Below are 13454 nucleotides of genomic sequence, written 5' to 3' on the forward strand. Positions count from 1 at the left end.
TTTTTTTTTTTTTTTTAGATTTTATTTATTTATTTGACAGAGAGACAGCCAGCAAGAGAGGGAACACAAGCAGGGGGAGTGGGAGAGGAAGAAGCAGGCTCCCAGCAGAGGAGCTTGATGTGGGGCTCAACCCCAGGACCCCGGGATCACACCCTGAGCTGAAGGCAGATGCTTAACGACTGCACCACCCAGGCGCCCCCTCAATATGAAATTCTAACTACAAGAAATCATTTCATCAATTTGTTCATGAGTGATCTAAGCAGGCCCTTGGGGTTTAACTCAGCTTCCAGGAACCACCAAAAACCCTTTGCTTTCTACAGCCTCAGCCTTGACCTGGTTGCCAAGGTGTACCCCCTCATTTTAGGACAATTGCTGCTACTGGAAAACTTGTTCATGCTCCTGCTGAACTAGTTTTAGGCTCCATGCTTGACCTCCACACAGACTACTACTGACTGAGAACATACAATACATTCAGATAATTAATTACCTTTTTATGAGATTCTCTTACTTTCTCTTTTCACATTACTATTCATCACTGCAACATTCTGAATCTTGGAAGAGGAATATTGTAATTGTCTTATCTTGATTAGGAGACTTTCTATACCTCACTCAGATTATTAGAGACTCCCATTAATACCCCTAACCTAATATTATCTGTTGACGGATCACACCTCAAAACTGAAAGTGGATTTTATTAAGCATCGACAGAGCTATTAGTAACCTAAGAGCTCCTTTGAAATATAGGCTCTATGTAAATAGAATTAACACATTCTAGCTTTTAATCACAGCCTCTTTCTCTTAGCATAATACGCTCAAAATTTATGCAAGGTTTTGCATGCATCGGAAGTTCATTTGTTTTCATCACGAAGTAGTATTCTACTGTATGGATGTAAAACAATATGTTTATCCATTTACCAATGAGCATTTGGGTTATTTTTAGTTTAGGGTAATAATGAAAAATTTCTATAAACATCTGCTTATAAATTTTTACCTGAACTTATGTTTTCATTCATTAAATAAATACATAGGTATGAGATAATTTTTTTGCATTGTAAGTATGTTTACTTTTATAAGAAACTGCCAAGCTGTCTTCAAAATGATTATACTACTAACGATGTATGAGAATCCCACTTGTTTTACATTTTCATCAGTGTTTGGTATTATTACATTTTATTTGCTTATTTTTTTCTTATCCCTTCTAATATATATGTGATTATATCTAATTATGGTTTTGTTTTGTATTTCCCTAATGACTAATGTAGAACATACTGCCATATTTTATAGAACAGTTCTATTTTTAGTGTGATGTCTATTCAGATTTTTTTTCCCATTTCTTTTATATTGAGCTATGGAAATTTTTTCTACATTCTACATACCAGTCTTTTATCAGATAAATATTTTGCAACTATTATCTCTTAGTATTTGACTTATCTTTTTTTTCTCATCTATGTCTTAAGAACAGAAGTTCGAATTTTTATAACTTTTAAATTATTTTTTCTTTTAAAGTCTTCATTTTGTATGTTAAGATACCTTTGCTTAACCCAAAGTCACAAGATGTCTTCCTATGGTTTCTTCTAGAAGTTTTATAGCTTTAGATTTAATATTTAGAGTTATAATGCAGTTCAAATAATTTTTATAGATGGTGTATGTCTTGAGTCAAGGATCGGTTATTTGAAAATGGAAGCCCAACATTTCCAGCACAATTTTTTGAAAAGACTATTCATTTTCCCTTGAATTCTTGTATTACATTTGCCAAAAATTAGTTGCTCATATATATTTGCATTTACTTTTGAAGTTTGTGCTATGTTTCTCAATACACATGTCTATCCTTTCTCTAATACTACACTACCTTGATTATTGTAGCTTTATAAGATAGTAAGACTATAGTAACCTTAAAATCAAGTAGTCCCCCAACTTTGTTCTTTCTCAGAATCATTCTGCCTATTCTAGTCTCTTGGCCTTTCCAAAAAATATTAGAGTCAGTTTGTCAGTTGCCTAAACAAGCAAACAAACAAAAAAACACTAAAATTTTGATGCAGACTGCATGAATCTGGATCAATTTGGGGAGAAGTGATGTCTTAACAATATTGACTCTTCCAATCAAGACATTAGTTCTACCCTAATTGATCTGTATTGATTCCTATCAAAATTCCAGTGGGAAATCTATCTAGATCTAGGCAAGCAGTTTATAAAATTATATGGGAGGGCAAAGAAATTAGGATAATGAAAACAACTTTGCAAAAGAATGAAGTTGAAGGTCTCTTACTGCCTGAATTTTATACTTATATAGCTCTAATAATCAAGCTAGTGTGGTGTTCTCAGGTGGATAAATAGATAAATGAAGCGGCACAGAGAATCCAGAACCAGGCACATACAATTACAGATAACTAATTTTTGACAAGGGTACAAAAGCAATCCAATGGAAAAAAATAGACTTTTCAGTAAGTGAAAAAGGAACAACAACGGGACATTCATGGGGAAAAAAAGAAAAAGAAAGGAAAAAAGCTCAATCTATATCTTATATCCTACACAAAAATTAACTCAAACTGGATCATAGAACTAATGTAAAACATGAAACTAAAACTTTTAAAAGAAAAAATAGCAGAAAATCTTTGTAACCTAGAGTCAGGTGGAGAGTTCTTTCACTGACGTGAAAGGCCAACTTTTGTGAAGTTGTATTCACCAAAATTAAGACCTTGTCAAAAAATGAGAGAAAATCCACATTGGGAGAAAATATTTGCAAATCACATATCTGACAAATAACTTGTATCCAGAATACATTCTAGAAACTCTCTCAATTCAACAGTAAGAAAACAAACAGCCTGATTATTTCTTTTTCTGTGTCAAGATTTTTTTATTAATATGTGATGAAATATACTATTACTTCTTTTATTTTGTGTTCTATCCATCAGAATGCCAAATTTCCTTGTACTTTATTGTATTTATCTTTTTTATATTTTCTCCAATTATTTTATTTTTCTGTAAATTTTGTTTATCAAAAATGTTTCCTTTCTTTACTTTGTTGCTTCTATTCTGTACCTCACAGCTTCTGATTTATTTATTAATTCTGAAAGGGTTAAATTTGGTCTTCAATATGTTTCTGTAAGTTGAAAATTTCTCAGTCTTATTTTGACCTCCTTTTTTAATTGTATTCATGTCCTTTTAATTTAATTTAGCTTGAGGGAATTTTAAGAAATGTATTTCTGCTTGTTTAGTTACATTCCGAACTTGTATGGAATTATTCTCTGTGTTTCACATTGGTTAAAAGTAACATTGAGTATATTTTCACAGTCCTGAAACATCTATAAACATCTCAGGTAGACACAGTGTCCAGACCTTCCTCTAAGGAAGAGTTTGCTGCCCAGCTGTGGAGTGCTGTCACCAGGCAGCTTCTACTTGTCAGTTGTGTCAAGATGTGATTTAGCTGCAGAAAGCTGCCTCCTTAGAGAACACACCCTCCCTATGGAGGCCACAGCCAATGGCTGAGAGAAGAGTGCAAGTGGGTTGCCATATGTACTACATGTGGGACCATTTTAATAGACATATGTGCTTTAGATAGTCCCACGGTTGAGTGAATCTGTGGGGGGTTAGATTTTTCCTTCTTCCCAGTCCCAATTTCCCCTTCTTTTCACATCTTACACCCCAAAAACCATCCTGATGTCTGCTTCCAAGTCATCTGTGACAATATTTTTGGTTCATTTTTCTAAAATTTACCTCCAATTTACCAATATAATTACATACTGTTTGGGTTATTTCAGTACTTGTTGCTTATATAATTTTAATTATGGAATGTAGACATGAGCTATACAGGACGGTAAAATTATATTTGTTTTTGCTTCATCATTTTCATGTTCCCTCATTTTTACTTGTTTAGTTTTCTGTGTTCTAGTCACTAATTCATTCTTAGACACTAAAAAGTAATTATTCATCTCTATTAAATATGTTCAAATATAGGAAGTAATCATGATTTTCCAAAATTATCATCTGTCCTTATATTTGAGTACTAGTTTAACTATAGAATGCTAGGTTCAAAATCATGTATTTCAGAACTTAGAATATATTTCTTATTTTCTTCTAACTTCTGATTTTGCAGTTAAGAAATTAATCCCATTCAGGACCTAAATCCTGTATGTATTCCTCTTCATTTTTCTTTCTGTAAGAATTTAGGATTTTAATCTCTATTGTATGAAATTTCATGATGTACTTTTATGTGAATAAATCTCTTTAAATCACTGTGTAGGGGTGCAGAAAATGCTTTTATTTTTTAAACAGTTTTATTAGTTCCTTAATAATTTTCTTCTAGTCTCTCTTTAGTAAACTTCTATTATTCATTTCCAGGACCCATCCTTTAGTTCCTTTGTCTGTTTTTAGCCATTTTTAATCTTACGTTCTTTGAGAATTTTTCTTGAATTTACCATGTAACCTGCTAAAGCACTTTTTATTTCTACTGTCATATTTTGGATTTTCAAAAGTATTTTTATATCTGAATGCTATATTTGTAGTACTATAAATTCATAATTCATTGCTGCCTCCTATCTCCTGGGAGATATTGATTATAATTGTTACTTTAAGATTTTTCTCCTGATCTCTGTGTTGCTTTGGTTTTTTCTGAAATAATTTTTATTTTGTTACTTTAGTTTCTATATTTCCTAAAAACTTTCCTTAAAAGATTTTTTATCTTATTTTTTCATTTACATTTAAGAAGGAGGAACTAAGAATTTAATTGAAAGCTCTCAGTACTTGGATGGAGCTTGTTGAAGGTTAGGTTTTAAAACAAATCAATAAGACAGTGAACCTGATTTCTCAATAAGCAACCGACTAAAATTTCCACCCATGGATACTATTATCTCCCGCATAGGGATGAGCATGAATCTCCATGCCAGCGTTATGGGATCTACTCAGGTGCAGACTGAGTCGCACTGATGAACTTGTAGACTTTCCTATTCTGAAGTGTGTTTACCATGGCATCTCACAAGCACGTTCATTGTGCAAACCTCTTCAGACCCCAGCTTCTATTAAGGGGTTAGCAGTCTCCCACTGTGTGCGGTTTGGAAGGATATCTATTTACTTAACACATATTCACATATTATAATTCTGATTATATGTCAAACACTGATATAAGTAATAGAGATATAGCAATAAAAATAACAGACGTGGATCTAATAGTGCTTGCATTCAACAGATCAATCAAATTTTGAACAAATCTTTATGGTTTTGGCCCTACCCTACCCCCACTTTGGGAGATTTCTTTCCCAGCCTTTGGGTATGTTCTACATTGTAAAGCCATTTGCTTTCCTTCCTGCAGGCTTAAGTTTCAGCTTTCTCTTGTCAGCTAAGATAGGTCACATTCCCTATCTATTTTCACATTCCCAATTTTGCTGAAATTCTTGCTAATATCATGTATAAAAACTATGTTGTTTGATTTTTTAATTAACATCTGTTAAAATATTATTTGAACTAACAATGTATATACAGTCCAACATTTCTACATGTATATCTCATGAATCTTTGTTTCCTTATGCTTTAAATAGTATATGTATTTCAGTTTTCACAAGGGTGATATACAATTATTCCATAGTTAATAAATGACTTCTGCAAAGGACTAATTGCAAATTTTCTAGATTTTCAATGCTGATAATTTTAAGAACCAAGTTTTAATTTCAGTATATGATTTATAATAATGGAATTTCTCAGTGAAAAGATAAATGCTAAGCCAGAATGATTTGAATTAGTTTTCAAAAGAGAAGGGTGGAGGCAATCTTACACTGTGATCTCATTTAGAATACAAATACAGAATTCATTTTCAGATTGATGATACCAGTTGCAACATTAATAACTTCACAAATTGGCTAACATAGATTTCTCTGTCCATGAATAGTTTTGTCACGAGTTGTTTTTTTTTTCTAAAATGCATTTTCACTGTAATATATTCTTCAGAATGGACAATTTCAACTTAATAAAAGGAATGGTGACACGTTTACACTCTCAGTACTAGAGTAACCATCTCAGCTTAAAGAAAATATTTTTTACATTACTTCCAGATGCTCTGAAGTGCTAGCATAGCAAATAGATAGTTATTACCATAACAGATTCTTTAATTTTGGCATTCAGTTATAAACAGTAAATTTCTTTAAAAAAAACACACATTATGATTAATTTCTAAAATTAACAAAACGATAAAGAAAAAAAAACGGCTAATGTAAGTTGTAGATTAAACAATTGTTCAAAAGATTCTTCCCATCTTCTGATTTCCTGGGAAGGTTCAGATTTCCCCATTCTTTGACTTTGTAACGTGACCTCTCTAGGCCAACTGGATGTTAGAAGATGTGAACCAAGCAAGCACTTGAAATGCATTTGTGCAATGAACTTCCCCTCTAGTATTTCTGTCACTAGTCATGAGGAGATATTTCCCCAGGTAGCTGCTGATGCCTCAGTCTGCATCCCAGAACAAAAATGTGTAGGGCACATCCTGCAGTGGATAGCATTGTCAATGTGGCATCACATCTTGAAGCAGAATCAGACCAACAGGCCCACAGTCTTCAGTATAAACAAATCCTTGCATTTTATGCTACTAAAATTTTATGTGGATATTTGTTATTAATTTGGAACAAAGATGGGGGTGGTGCTGTAACAAAAATGAAATATATGGGATTGGTTTTGAGACTGACCAGGGAATGATGAGGACACTTCTACAGGAAGCAGAAAAAAGATGGCAAGGAGATTGTTAAGAAAAATTATGACCTGAATTGTAATATAATGGTGAAACATTTGGCAAACTATAGCTTGCTGCACCTTGTGAGGTGGGAAATGTACGTTTTGAACTTGAGCCTTGGACATGATGATTTACAGGCAGAATATTAGAAATGTCCGCCAACTCTTATTATCTTCATTTTGTTAAGGTATTGCCTAAAGTATTACCAGCAGAATTGAGTGTAAATAGAGTAGGTCCATATATTCTAGAATTTTTTAGTTGGAAAATAGAAGTTTCTTGTCTCTTATTTCTTGAACTAGTAAAAGTTTCTCAAATTAAAGGCAAAGGGACAAAGTCTGGGGACAGACTATATTCAGGACGCTATTAATGAAACATGGCCTCAAAGTTAAAAAAAAAATAAAAAATGTGGCTCTGATATTCTTTATGAAGATCTAAAAGAAAAAAATTGGTATCTAGTGGACCTTTTCAGCTATGTAAAAGGACACCTATAAAGAAATATCCATAAAAGAACAGGACACATCATGCCTCAAAAATAATCGATAACATACTGTATGGTACATGGACTTGATAGGAACACATATATTGAAGACCCACATAGCTTTGACAAAGCTGCTTCAAGAAAAGTTTTGTCAGCCTGGAGTAAATCAGAATGACATGTATTTGTGATAGGAAAAGACTTCTAGGCTTAGAACGTTCAACAGGAAAGAAACAGTCTTGGAAAGCTGCTCAACGTCATAAATAAAAAGTAAATTTTTAAATGCTTTCTTTAGAAGTGGCCAAGGAGGAAAGTAAATAAAAGAGAAGAGTTTTCAGAGGGCAAAGCCAAAGCCATGGAGAATAATGGGCTGTTGGGTCACTCCCACAGAACAGAACCAGGATAGAAAGACCTAGCAATGTGTGCCCAATGTGATTTCAGAATTGCCACAGACCATTCTCTTCTTTGTATCTACAGCTTTTCTAATTTTCTCATTTTTCTCTTATTCTAGGCATGTTTTACCATCTTAGGTTGACAGAAATACAAGATTTTGAAATTCAAGTTAAAGCCAGCATTGGCTGAGATGTAGGGGGATATCAGGATTGGAGTGGTATGTTTTTCACATAAAATGGACATGAATATTTGTGAAGACTGTGTTAAGTTACATTATCTTTGAAAAATATTCATTCTCTCCCACCTCTTCAACTTCATGGGAGGGCTATTCTTCCCTGCCCCTTGATTTTGAATTCAATATATGCCTTGATTAGTCAATGAAATGTTAGCAGACAAGAAAGGGACAAAGGCTCAAAATATACCATAGTGTCAGGATCTGTTTTTATGTGTGGCTGCCATTATCATGAGAAGCACCTGTGGAGTCATGAAGCCACCTCAGCTGGGGCTGTGGAAACAAACACTTCAGGCTAGGAATTCCCAGTCATAAGTCCTCAGACAAATTGAATATCCATGAGAAAAATAAATGCTATTGCATGTCATTAAGATGCTACAAATGTCGGTCATTCGCAATAGTGTAAAAAAATACGAGAAAACAGGAGTAAGTGACATCAGCAAGATGTCAGTATAGAAATTTCCAGTGCTTGTTCTCTCACAGAAACATCAATTTGAACAACTATCCGTACACAAAAATATCTTCACAAGATCTAAGGATTCCCTGTGAGAAATTACAGGACCTGGGTGGAACAAAAAAATAAGAAAAGACACACTGAAGAAGCTAGGAAAGACAGTTTTGCATTACCCCAACACCCTTCATGCAAGTCCAGGCATCCTAGGGCAAGGAGACACCTTCCACCACGGGGAAGTGAAGTGGGTGCCCTCCTTCACCCTGCATCCCCACACCAGGCCTGCACAAGGGCTAGGCCAGTCCCCCACAGACCCAGCCTCCAGGCCAGCTCCTGCAACCCAGGAACATCATGTTGTATACCTTAATTATATACAATTTTTACTTAAAAATGTATCAGTGGGGCACCTGTGTAGCTCAATCAGTTAAGCCTCCAACTTTTGATTTCTACTCAGATTATGATCTCCAGGTCTTGAGATTGAGCCCAGAATCAGGCTCCATGCTGGGTGTGGGGCCTGGTTAGAATTCTTCCCCTCTCCCTCCCTCAGACTCTCCACCCCCTCTAAAAAATAATAATAATATAATTTTTAAAAATATCAATAAATAAAAAAATTACTGGCAATTTGTCAAAATATTAATGGTGCCCATGTTTAGGTATGAGGACATGAGTGACTTTTGTTTCCTTAACATATTTTTATATACATATTATGCAGTATTTAGCCTTTTCATAGTGTTTAAAATATAAGAATTCTCATGCAAACCTTGTTCTTTGCATAGATGCGCAAATATCCAACATGCGATATATCTTTTAAAATAGATCACATACTGTGACTATTGAGATAAATAAATGTTGTTTCACACTTTTAATGATTTCATAAAGTAAGCATTCATTTACTGGTCTTCTGAAAAATTACTAAAGCATATACGCTTTATGATAGTCATCTGATGTCAATGACTATAAAATCTTATGATCCTACCCCCTTTATTTCCTTGATACTACCCTCTAAGCTAATCTGCTGCCTGTCATAGTCTCAGATTTTTTTTTTCATTGTATTTTGGCTATAGACTCCACAATAAAATTATTTAAATTATTTTTGAGAATGTTTTGAACTTTCAAATGATTCATGCTCTCAGTAGTATAAAAAATGTCATTGTGCTGGGGCGCCTCGGTGGCACAGCGGTTAAGCATCTGCCTTCAGCTTGGGGCGTGATCCCGGCGTGATGGGATCGAGCCCCACATCAGGCTCTTCTGCTATGAGCCTGCTTCTTCCTCTCCCACTCCCCCTGCTTGTGTTCCCTCTCTCGCTGGCTGTCTCTATCTCTGTTGAATAAATAAATAAAATCTTTTAAAAAAAAAATGTCATTGTGCTAAGAAAAGAATTCCCCAAAACTTACAAACCAGGTAGTACATAACCACTGATGCTTCTCACAGAGTAGTTTTGGAACTCCACCTTCCAGATATACGATGAGAAACCGCATTGGCCTCCCCGAGGAGGAGGGATTGGAGCCGTGCAAAAATAGTCTGAGCCACAGAGTTTTGAGCACAAAAAGTTGTGATATGTATCACAACTAGAAAGAGTAATGTGTTATGCATACACATATGTTCTACGTACATGCTAATATGTTATAACGGCATTACTTAGTTTACTCTGATTTATACCTCATTTTTGGTTTAAAAAAAAGGTGATAAGAAAGAATCAAGCAGATGTCTAAATTTATGGAGTAGTATAAAATGTTGCACACCTATAAAGAAATAACCAGTTTTAAAAGCACTATTCAATTAAAAAAATAATTAACCAGCCTATCTATTTTTAGCTTTTAAATCCCAGCTATTACATCTGTTCCTCAGAAAAGGTTTTTCTGACAGCCCAAACCTGTCAGACCAAGTTATTCCTCATGTGATATCCTCACCTTTCCCATCATAATAGCTTTTATACCCAATTATAATTTTCATTTTACTGTCTATTTCCCTTTCATACTGTAATATCTAGATGGGCAAGGACCAATTCTGCTTATTCACGTGTGTATCCCAAGTGCCTGTAAGTTACTAGTACTGATACATAAAATTAGTCCTGAATAAATTAGTACTAAACTTTTGAATGACTTTTAGCCAGAATTTCCTTAGAACACAGGTATATCAATTGATTTCCATATCATAGAGCGCTGCTTTCACCCTAAAAATATAGTGCTGAGTAGTTATGACAGAGACTGTATGACTTTGCAAAGACTGAAACATTTATTATCTGGCTTTTTCCAGGAAAGTCTGGCTGATCTCTGCTCTAAACAAGCTGGAATGTGACAAGCCAGAAGGATGAGCTAAGTCAAATTCACTGGGGAAGTTGAGAGTGAAAACCTGAGAGACAAAGGGAAAGCACCATTTTGAAAAAGTCTAGAAATTGATGTTAACCTATAATTTAAGAAAAGATACAGATAATGATAAACACGGTCAGAATAAAGAAGACACACTACCAGTGAAAGATATTTGCCCTAACAGGCTTTGGAAAAGTGAATTTATGGGCATATATAAGAAAGACCAATTTAAAGGACAGAAGTAATGTGGAAATAATAGTATATTTATCTCTGGAAAATAATTTTTTAAAAACTTACGTATTAATTATTCTTGTGATACCTAAAATATACACCTCCTATCTCCTAGCCTCATTATCTTTGATCTTCATGATTTCCTCTTTTGTTCTACCAAACATGTGGAGTGTGTGCGTGTATTAGAGAGAGGCCGAGAGAAAGAGAGAGAGATGCTACATTCAGGTACAGTGTTCTCTTTGTTTTAATATTGACAATATCTCACGTTTGCTCTAGTAAATGAACCCTTCACGTTTAACTACTTATTTGACAGGAAGCATAAGTACCAATACCAATATGAAAGGGGAAGGTGGAAATACAAGAAAGAAACGGGTGGACAGATTTGTAATTCATCAAGATATGCATATTTTCTTGTACTTTGGAAGGTATGCTAAAACCACCTGTCTGAATTATGCAAGCTAACAGCTTTCCATAAATATAGTTTTAACAAATGCTATATAACATTTTCCTAGCCCTTTTGTACTGATGAATTAGAAATCCAAGGGTTTTTTTTTGGGGGGGGGGTCTTTTTCCATATAAGCAGTGAACTTTTTTTTATTATTATTTGTTAATTGGAAGGTTTTTTAAATTCCAGCACACCAATATCTATTACACACCTCAAGGACTTCACTGTTAATGGTGGAAACAGACCTGTAAATAAATACAAGTGATACATCTAGGAGCTAGGCACAGAAAAGAAATCAAGGGATGCTAATAGAGCAAGGATTGAAGAAAGAGGTGTTGAAGGTTAGGCCAGCCTCTTAAAAGAAGTACAAATAAAACTTCTGGGACTAGTCAACATTTAAAAAATTCTTGAATTCCCCTGAGGGCTTAGAGTTGATTTCTACACTGTATATTTGGTGTTTCTTTTTCACAAATGTACTACGTGCCTCCACTTCAAGTTGGGTATTAAAAAAACCTAATAAATCCGGGGCGCCTGGGTGGCACAGCGGTTAAGCGTCTGCCTTCGGCTCAGGGCGTGATCCTGGCGTTATGGGATCGGGCCCCACATCAGGCTCCTCCGTTGGGAAACTGCTTCTTCCTCTCCCACTCCCCCTGCTTGTGTTTCCTCTCTCGCTGGCTGTCTCTATCTCTGTCAAATAAATAAATAAAATCTTTAAAAAAAAAAAAAACCTAATAAATCCAACGTAATTAAAGGTTTTTGAGTGTATATTCAGTTTCCCAAACTCAAAGGAGAGAAGAGATGCCTCTATTCATTCAGGGTTCAAATAGCTGTTCTCTAAAGCAATATTGACTGAAGGGTTTGATCGCGCTTCCCGACATCTCCCAAAGACATGGTTTAATAATTTTATAATATGAAATACATATAACATAAGATAATCATTATCAAATTATTTCACATGTTTATTATGAACTTTCAATCAGGATGTTAAGAAGAAAAAAATATAATTTTTTTTCTCAAACATTAGGAAGATTTCGCCTTTCATCAATCCAAACTTTTTCGTTTTTGCTATTAATGCTTCAATAAGATGATACAATTGGAAAGAAAAAGTCTTGGGGAATATAACTAAACTATAGTATTTTTTAAGATTTTTTATTTTATTTATTTGAGAGAGAGAATGAACATGCGCAGAGCAAGTGAGAGCGAACATGAGTGGGGAGCAGGGGCAGAGGGACAGAGAGAAGCAGGCTCCCTATGTGGGGCTCTATCCCAGGACCCTGGGATCATGATCCCGAACGCAGGTGCTTAATCAACCGAGCCATTCAGGTGCCCTAAACTCTGGTATTAAATCATGTTTTCTAACTACAGGGATGGATAAGAATGCTTTAATCACTTTGCAATTTTGGGCAGTATGAACTTGTTTCGAATACCCTGAATCACATCAGGCTGGGTAGTTTGGAAACATTCAGAGACTCTGAAGACCTTCTCTAACAAGTTTATCAGAAAATATAAACTGGTTTAGTTTGCGTTTTCAATATGATGACTGCTAATAACACCTTGGTGACTCCCTCCAGGGGAAAATTTTCATTCAAAATATATATGTAATTTGGAAATACTGTTTTTATTATTTCTTCACTTAAAAGTTTGGAAAATATTGAGTTCGGAAAAGTGACAGGAATTTTTTTAAGCATATCTAATTTTAAGTATGCTTAATAACTATTGCAGAATTATCAAGTATGTTGTTTTAAGATATAAAACTTATTCTCATTTCCTTTAAGTGAAACTGTAGAAAATGTGAAGGGCAGATAAAACCAAAGTTTATTTCATGTTGGAATAATGAACCAATATAAAATTTTAAATATTTGTATTATCATAATGTTGGGGGGGGGAGGAAAATGCATTTAGGAGAAATGAGAGCAGAAGATGTGAATGGCAAAACTATAGTGATGTTTTTAAGTCCAACCTTCAAAAAAACTGAATGGACTAAAAACAAAAAGGCTGTGTCCAAAGTAGCTCAGTCGTAGATTGAAAGCTTGCCTGCGGGGGAGGGCTGGCATGGCATAAGTAAAGGAGGGGTCCAAGCCCAGTGTCTTGGTAGATACACTTTTGAGGGGCTTCTCAATAGATTTATCTTATGGAGAGTGCTTATGAAGCTTTAAGCTTTCACTTGAACTTTGCAATATTTCATTCCAGGGAGAAAAAAGGAGGA

The 13454-nt window shown here is 34.7% G+C and overlaps 1 long non-coding RNA gene across 1 annotated transcript in view; it reads left to right on the plus strand.

Annotated features, from left to right (window-relative positions):
• The window catches only part of LOC121105449, a 15155-nt gene extending 4262 nt beyond the window's left edge, over nt 1-10893 (plus strand). The window contains exons 2-3 of the long non-coding RNA XR_005837977.1: nt 7699-7797; nt 10520-10893. This is a non-coding gene — a long non-coding RNA (uncharacterized LOC121105449). The remainder of the gene's footprint in view (nt 1-7698; nt 7798-10519) is intronic.
• Nucleotides 10894-13454: the final 2561 nt, after the last annotated feature.

This window comes from Ursus maritimus, unplaced genomic scaffold, assembly GCF_017311325.1.
Source record: "Ursus maritimus isolate PB19 unplaced genomic scaffold, ASM1731132v1 scaffold_1, whole genome shotgun sequence".
In the NCBI taxonomy this organism is placed as follows: Eukaryota; Metazoa; Chordata; class Mammalia; order Carnivora; family Ursidae; genus Ursus; species Ursus maritimus.